Source organism: Apium graveolens, chromosome 2 (assembly GCF_009905375.1).
Source record: "Apium graveolens cultivar Ventura chromosome 2, ASM990537v1, whole genome shotgun sequence".
NCBI classification, from domain to species: domain Eukaryota; kingdom Viridiplantae; phylum Streptophyta; class Magnoliopsida; order Apiales; family Apiaceae; genus Apium; species Apium graveolens.
Window position 1 is genome coordinate 160,165,047 of NC_133648.1, and position 8,050 is coordinate 160,173,096.

At 35.3% G+C, this 8,050-nt stretch overlaps 1 non-coding gene across 1 annotated transcript; it reads left to right on the forward strand.

Moving 5' to 3' along the window:
• The first annotated feature begins 346 nt into the window (after positions 1-346).
• Positions 347-453, forward strand: LOC141709245 (small nucleolar RNA R71). The gene has a single exon (XR_012569833.1). It is a non-coding gene; the product is annotated as a small nucleolar RNA R71 (small nucleolar RNA).
• The last annotated feature ends 7,597 nt before the right edge of the window (positions 454-8,050 follow it).

The window sequence follows — 8,050 nt, forward strand, 5'->3', positions numbered from 1 at the left end:
ATAGACAAGAGAACACTGATCCGTAGTATGAGAACCTGCACAAAGCTCACAAACCATAGCTATTTGATTAACTCCATACGTAGCCAAAGAATCAACCTTCATTGATAGCGCTTGGAGCTGGGCTGCAATAGCGGTGGCTGCATTAACTTCCAGAATACCTGCTACCTTGCCTGATGTCATCCTCTGAGTTGGGTTTTGATGCTCATTTGCAGCCATCGTCTCAATAAGATTGTACGCCTCAGTATAGCTTTTAGCCCATAAGGCGCCTCCAGCTGCTGCATCAAGCATGGGCCGAGATTGAGCCCCCAAACCATTATAAAAACCAGTGATTACCATCCAATCCGGCATTCCATGATGTGGACATTTTCTCAACATTTCCTTGTAGCGTTCCCAAGCCTCGCACATAGATTCTGTAGCTTGCTGCGCAAACTGAGTGAGAGCACTCCTCATAGCAGCAGTCTTTGCCATTGGATAAAACTTCACCAGAAACTTTTGCGCAAGATCTTGCCACGTAGTGATTGACCCAGCTGGTTCAGAATGTAACCAGTCTTTAGCCTTATCCCTCAGTGAGAATGGGAAAAGCCTCAACTTGATAGCCTCATCAGTCACGCCATTATACTTAAAAGTGCTGCAGATTTCGACAAAATTCCTTATGTGCATGTTGGGGTCTTCAGTTGCCGCTCCTCCAAAAGAAATAGAATTCTGCACCATCTGAATAGTGCCCGGCTTGATTTCAAAGGTGTTAGCTTGAATAGCCGGATGAAGGATGCTTGACTGAATGTCATCAATTTTAGGCCGAGAAAAATCCATAAGAGCTGGATCAGCTTGAACAATATGATCTCCCATGTTTACTGGTTCTTTCTGCTCAGTTCCTGAATCCGAATCCTCAAAATCTAACTTCTCCGGTGTATCAAGAACTTCGTCTTTCTCCTCAGCTGTATCTAAGGTCCTCTTGCGAGCACGAGAACGAGTTTGCATAAACGCACTAAAGTACCTGAAACACAACCGAAAAGAGTAATTAACTACTACGTCCTAATCACTGAGTCCTAATGACCAATGATGGTAAGTACATAAACTAAACAACTACGCCGAGTCCCCGGCAGCGGTGCCAAAAACTTGTTAGGGTGAAATCACGCACTAATATTCACGCAAGTATACGCGTTCGCAAGTAATATAGAATACTTTCTAATTCGTTCCCTCAGAGACTCAGACTAAGTTATTGTCTAATTTAACTCACTCACCAATGTATGATTACTTCTCAATGTTAAGATAATAACACTTAAAATTGTTGATTAAATATTAACTATAATTAACTACTTAATTAACACTGCAATTTATCAATAATAAAACACTCATGAGATCACAACTTCATTATTACTTCCTTCTATAGCCATAGTTATTACCTTTAGCATGTGACAGTGATGATATTAATCGAATAACACAAAACTGATAAAAGCCAACTTTCATTGTACTAATACCATTCTACCAAACATCCACAATTAAGATAGAAATTGAATAGTCATCAATTATGTTGAGTTCCTATATGTCTACAGAAATTGACAACACAACGATTTAAGCACAAGTTATTCCTTTTGATTATATAGGGCAAATAAAACTGTTAGAGTTACCCACTAATCATGCACAACGTACATGAACCTATGCTAGCATGGCAAGTTCTAAATCTCAAGATCCACTGTCGCTTCACAAGAGATTAACACCCTATCTTATATGTTCGCGACGCACATAAGACAAATACGCACAACCAATACTAGATATCATGCAATCATCACACACTAAAGTATTAAACAATTAACTAAAGAATTCCATAATAAATCCGTTGCAACCCCATGATCACGATTAGCCCATAATAGAACTTATCGCCATCATGGGTTCATATGAAATCATGATAAACGAACATAAGAAAATAACAACTAAACTAATTATATTAAAACAGAGTACGTCACAAGAGTAAATAAGTCAAAGCAAGAAAACTAGCATCCAACGTTACAACGAAACAAGAATCACAAGAATATATGCTTCCTCTACGTTGCTGTGTGCTAAATCGGTCTTCTTCCTTATCTCCTTCGCTTCTTGCAAAACACAATCTAAAACATAATCCCCTCTTAATACTCTGTGAAAAACGTCTCAAATCTACTTATATAATAGTCCCATAAAACTCAGATTACATAGAAGTTGGAAGCCAAACAGAAGTAGAAGTCTAAAACAATATATTATTTTCCCCGACCCTGCGCGGCCGCTCAGCATTTCTGCACGGGCGCGCAAGGCTGCTGCGCGGCCGCTCAGCATTGTTGCGCGGGCGCGCAGAACCCTACTGGAAAATTTCCAGGTTTGCTCCGTTTCTTCGCCGCAATCTGCCTGTTCTTTTCCTCTCGCAATGGTGAACACATGCCAAGGCTTATTCTTGATGATTCCTCCTCCGAAATGCAACTAATACCCTGAAATGCATAAACACTAGAAAAACGCATCAAATACACAAAATACTTGATTTCAAGACACTAATTTAAGCCATTTTAAGACGTTCTAAGTGGTATAAAATGCCACTTATCATAAGGACACCGTTAGAATTCAAAAGTTTAGTGGAATTACCGCGATGTTACTGCAAGTTTGTACGAGGCTTTATCTAAATGAATATGCCCTTTTGCAACAGACAAGAGAAATAAAAAGTTATTCGCAAAGGCAAGTGAGAAGAATGTTTTCAAGAACTAAAGGCTTGGTATGGAGCGAAGAGAAGGAAGAAGGAAATAAAGAGGGAGAGGAAATAAATACGGGATTGGTAATTCCACTAATATGGATATGGTTAGATAATCAAAGAGATTTTATCATCTGTAATAATGTTTCATGAAGGACTTGAATGTGTACCAATATTGAATGACAAAATAATGTGAAGTATTCTGAAATACTAGATAACTCACGAACACAAGTATCCGATGTATGGTAGAAGTTGGAAATGATAACATATAAACTAAAGATGGGGATGTATTGTTATTTAGGGAAGAAGGTATATAATTTACACAGACTCCAATAATTTGAAATATATCTTCATTTCGAGAAAGACAAATATGAGATAGAGGATAGTTGTTACTTATTAGAAATGATAGTTGCACGATAAGCAAATATTTGAGCAAGGCTAATGTGGTAGTTGTTAATTCAGCAAAAAGAAAAGATGGACTTTGGTAGTTTAATTAGCAATAATAATAAAAGAGTTCAAATAGTTATGAATTGAAAGCTTTCATTCCAGAGTTAGCCACAAAAGAGGTTTATCTAATGATGAACCAATCAATACTATTGGGAAGAAGGATTCGCTTATTCTAAGAAGAAATAATGAGCCAGGAGAATGGAGAACTTAACCAGGAAAGGAAGTAGAATTAAAAGGATGATAAAGAAATTTTATAAGGTTGCCCAGGATATAAGTAAGTTATGGACGTCATATATGATAGAGCTTAGGTAAAGTATTTAATGAAACGTCTACCACTTAAGATAAGGAATTCATTCTGAAAATACGATTAAATACTGAGAGTTAAAATAAAATATTGATTGAATTGGTATGAGAAAGGAGACGGTTGAACATATAAGTATATGATATATCTACCGAAGAATCAAGGCCAGCATCAGGGGGTGATTGTATTTGTGGTTTCGAGCACATAAACTCAACGGAAATAGTAATTAAAAATATAAAAAATCAAAATTTTCGAAACCCACCGCAGGATCCATACGAAAAACATATATTTAATTCTTAGATCAGATTGTTTACCTTAAGAAGTTTTACCAATTGGTTGACTAATGGAGATCTAAAGCTTGTTCAATCACCACGCATCCCGCTCTCGCGATCTACGCTCTATCGGTATCCACACGAATGCTTGAACTCAAAGATTGGATGTGTACTAGCACAAACCCATTTTTTCTTTCCCTCTCCATCTTCTCTCTTGGTGGCTAGAGTTTTAGTAAAAGTCTTGTACCACCAAAAAATCAGCCACAAAAGAGATATTATATATAGAGTAGAAAAATAAATTATAACTCTTAACTAATTAGGAGTTATTATTAATTCAAAATTTCTATTTGTGTTATAATTAAGTTCACTTAATTATTTATCAAATAAATTTCATAATTAATAATAGTAAATTTGAATATCATTATTTATCTAATTAATTAAGTCAAACTTAATTAATATTATAAAAAATTCAAATTACTTTAATTTAATTTAAATCCAAATTAAATTAATTAATCCTTCAAGAATTCTTTGTGTGTGACCCTATAGGTTATTATTACATTGACAACGAATTTTAAATCTAATTTTAAATCATAAACAATGAACGACACCTAGTAATACATCATTGCTACCCAAGTAATAATAATTGAATCGGTGATCGATTAAACTTTTCGTGAATAATGTACAATGTAATATAATCCCTTTAACCATATATTATAGATTAAACTAGAGGCATGTAATGTGTCATCCTCATCAATGTTTAATCCAGGTTTCCTTGATCAATGAGTAGACTATTATATCAAATCAACATTTGAGCGTGGCCACGCATTTCGTAGTCTAGCTCACACAAGAGGTCAATAATATCACTCCTAAAATAGGAGGGTTAAATCCCTTCTAGATCATTCATATTTCTCATATGATTCATAATATACCCAATGTCCACTTTTATCATTACCCGGTCAAGGATAACTTTTAATGGAATCAATGTATATTAATTCTCGTATAGAAATATAATGATTTCAGGTCTAAGGACCATTACATCATTATCACTGTGAGAATTACTAAAGACACAACAAACATGTAGAATTTCACATCGAGTCTGTCCAACACAATGTACATGTACATCTTCCTGTGTCTTTGACTTTAGTATCACTATACCTATGATCGATGAGATGTATCATCAGTCAATAAACACACTAGTCTTAATGCATTATTATTGTCCCTTAATAATAATACTTGACTAGGGACCTTTAGGAATATTGATACTATTCTCATAATCTCATTTCTAAGTCAGTACTTAGAGATATAGAATTGCATATCATATTCCAAGGATATTTATTAATCTAACATTTATATCGCAGTAAATTAAGAATTAATAAATTATAAAGGGAATAATCGATAGAACATAAACATTAATAATCCTAATGTCTTAAACTAAAATATCATAGTGTTGTCTCTAGGGCATAAACACTAACAATCTCCCACTTGCACAAGAGCCAATCACCCATGTATCTAATACTCATGGAACTAGTATGACCATCGTGCTTATGCTGCGATAAAGCCTTAGTCAGTGGGTTTGCAACACTATCATTATTTTAAATATTTTGAAATAACCTTCTTGCAAACACATGGTTCATCTTTATTTTGAATAAAGGCAAACACTTTGACCATTTTATCAAAATGAATATTCATTCTCCTTGAGGCTTGCTTCAATCTATAAATAGATAGAAACAATTACAAATTATCTTAGCAAACTTTGGATCGACAAAACCCTCAGGTTGTATCATATATACATCCTCTTCAAGGCTCCCATATAAGAAAGCAGTTTTGACATTTATTTGCCAAATCTCATAGTCAAAGTAAGCAACTATTGCTAACAAAATCCTGATGGACTTGACCATAGTAACCGGTGAAAAAGTCTCATCATAATCTATACCATGAATTTGTTTGAAACATTTTGCCACTAGTCGTGTCTTGTAGGTCTGTACTTTACCATCCATGTCAGTTTTCTTCTTGAAAACCCACTTGCACCCTATAGGTTTTACCCCTTCGAGTGGATAAACTAAAGTCAATACTTTATTTTGATACATGGATTCCATCTCGGATTTCATGGCCTCTAGTCATCTCTCGGAGTCTAAATTGTTCATAGGATCTTGGTAGGTGAGAGGCTTATCATTATCTGTAATCATCACATCACCATCTTGAGTCAAAAGAAATTCATAATTTCTCCAGGGCTCATGGTGAATTCTACTAGATCTACGAATAACCTGTGTTTCTTGGACATGATTACTTTCAACATTTTGATGTACATCCTTATCTTATTCCAACTCTGGTTCAATGTTATCATGTGGTTCTTGATCTTCATCGAGATGTATTATCCTCCCACTGATTTTCTTAGAAAGTAGTTCTCCCTCAAGAAATACAGCGGCCCGAGCAACAAACACTTTGTTCTCGGAAGGATTATAAAAACTATACCCTAGTCTCACTTGGGTATCCCACAAAATAGTATCTATCCAATTTTGGTCCAAGCTTGTCAGAGGCTAAACATTTTACAAACGCTTCACGTCCCCAAATTTTCATAAATGACATGCTATGATATTTGTCACTCTATATATCATACAGAGTATTTTGAACCGCTTTAGTCGGAACTTGGTTAAGTGTATATGCAGCCATTTCCAGAGCATAACCCTAGAAACTGAATGGAAGATCCGCTTGACTCATCATCGATCACACTATGTCCAACAAGGTACGATTTCTCCTCTCAGAATCTCTATTCCATTGAGGTGTTCCAGAAGGAGTAAGTTATGATACACTATCACACTCCTTCAAGAAACTCTTGAAATTGAGGTTTAAGTATTCTCCTCTACGATCTAATCGTAAAACTTTTACACTTTTCCCTTATTTTCTTTTCTACTTCGACCTTATATTCTTTGAACATTTCAAAAGAATCAGATTTGTTCTTCATAAGAACCACATATCCATATCTTCTGAAATCATCAGTAAATGTTATGAAGTAGTATAAGCCCTTACTTGCCATCATACGCATTCGACCACATACATCATTATGTATAAGTCATAAACATTCGGTGGCCCTTTCACCTGATCAGGTAAAAGAAGCTTTAGTCATTTTGCCAATGAGACAAAGTTCGCACCTTACGTATGATTCAAAATCAAACTTATCCAATTATTCATCTATATGTAACTGAGAAATGCGTTTCTCATTAATATGGCTTAACGACAATGCTAGAGGTAATGTTTGATTTGAGTCAACTTAGAACATATAGATTGTTAACTAATTGTGCAACATTATAAGTCTTATCATTGAAATAGAATAAACAACTATTGTTTATTTATTTAAAATGAAAACCTTTCTTGTCCTGATAAGAAATTGACTTAATGTATCCGCTAAAGGCAGGCACGTAATAACAATTTATCAAGTTCTCAATCTCGCCTTATGGGCAAAATTAGGTATCGAGTTCCTTTAACTAGAGCAATAACTTTTGCTCCAATTCTAACCCTATACCTGAAGCTTGACCATTGCTAGTCTTCTTCTTTAGATCTTCCAAATAAGCTCGATAATTTAACTTCCATTCATCCAGTTATTTCCATAGAAATGAGAATCATCTTCTTTAGCAACACCACTATTTGGCTTCAAAAGCCATTTGGGATTGGACTTTTTTTTGGCACCGAATAAGATCAAATCTTCACCTTGCCTGTCCACTTTCCTTTCCCATTTGTATTCCATGTGTACATCATCAATATGGACATAACTTGTAAGGCACTCCAAACCCGGGTCAGAAGTTTGGGGTTTACAACACACAAACACAATATATAAACCTTTTTATAAAATATTATGTGTATTGACCCTTCTTTACCACGGACCGCAACAGGTTAAAGTATGAAAACAAGCCACAACCTTAACTTTTATTACATCGTACCAACTCCCAACTAGTTCAATTTAGAATTGATAATAATATCATTCTTACAATCTTGCATAACTCATCTACAGTATAAAGCTCCTGCTAGCTCGATCCAACTTTACCTGGAATCCTAGCTCGCACACTGGACTGGGAATCCTCATTACCAACAATTTCCTTTTCAACTGTTGAAAACATAAAAACATTTACAAGAGTGAGCTAACTAGCACAGCAAGTAATAATAGCAATAACGGAGGTTAAACAATAACCAATTGAAATGATTCAGAAGAATCAAGTTTCTGAATAAGCAATGATTAGAACTGGATATTCACTTCTAATTTTAAAAACCAAGGTTAGGCTGCTGATCAGTCACGCACTAACCCCGAGCAAGGCTCCCAGCTTTGCT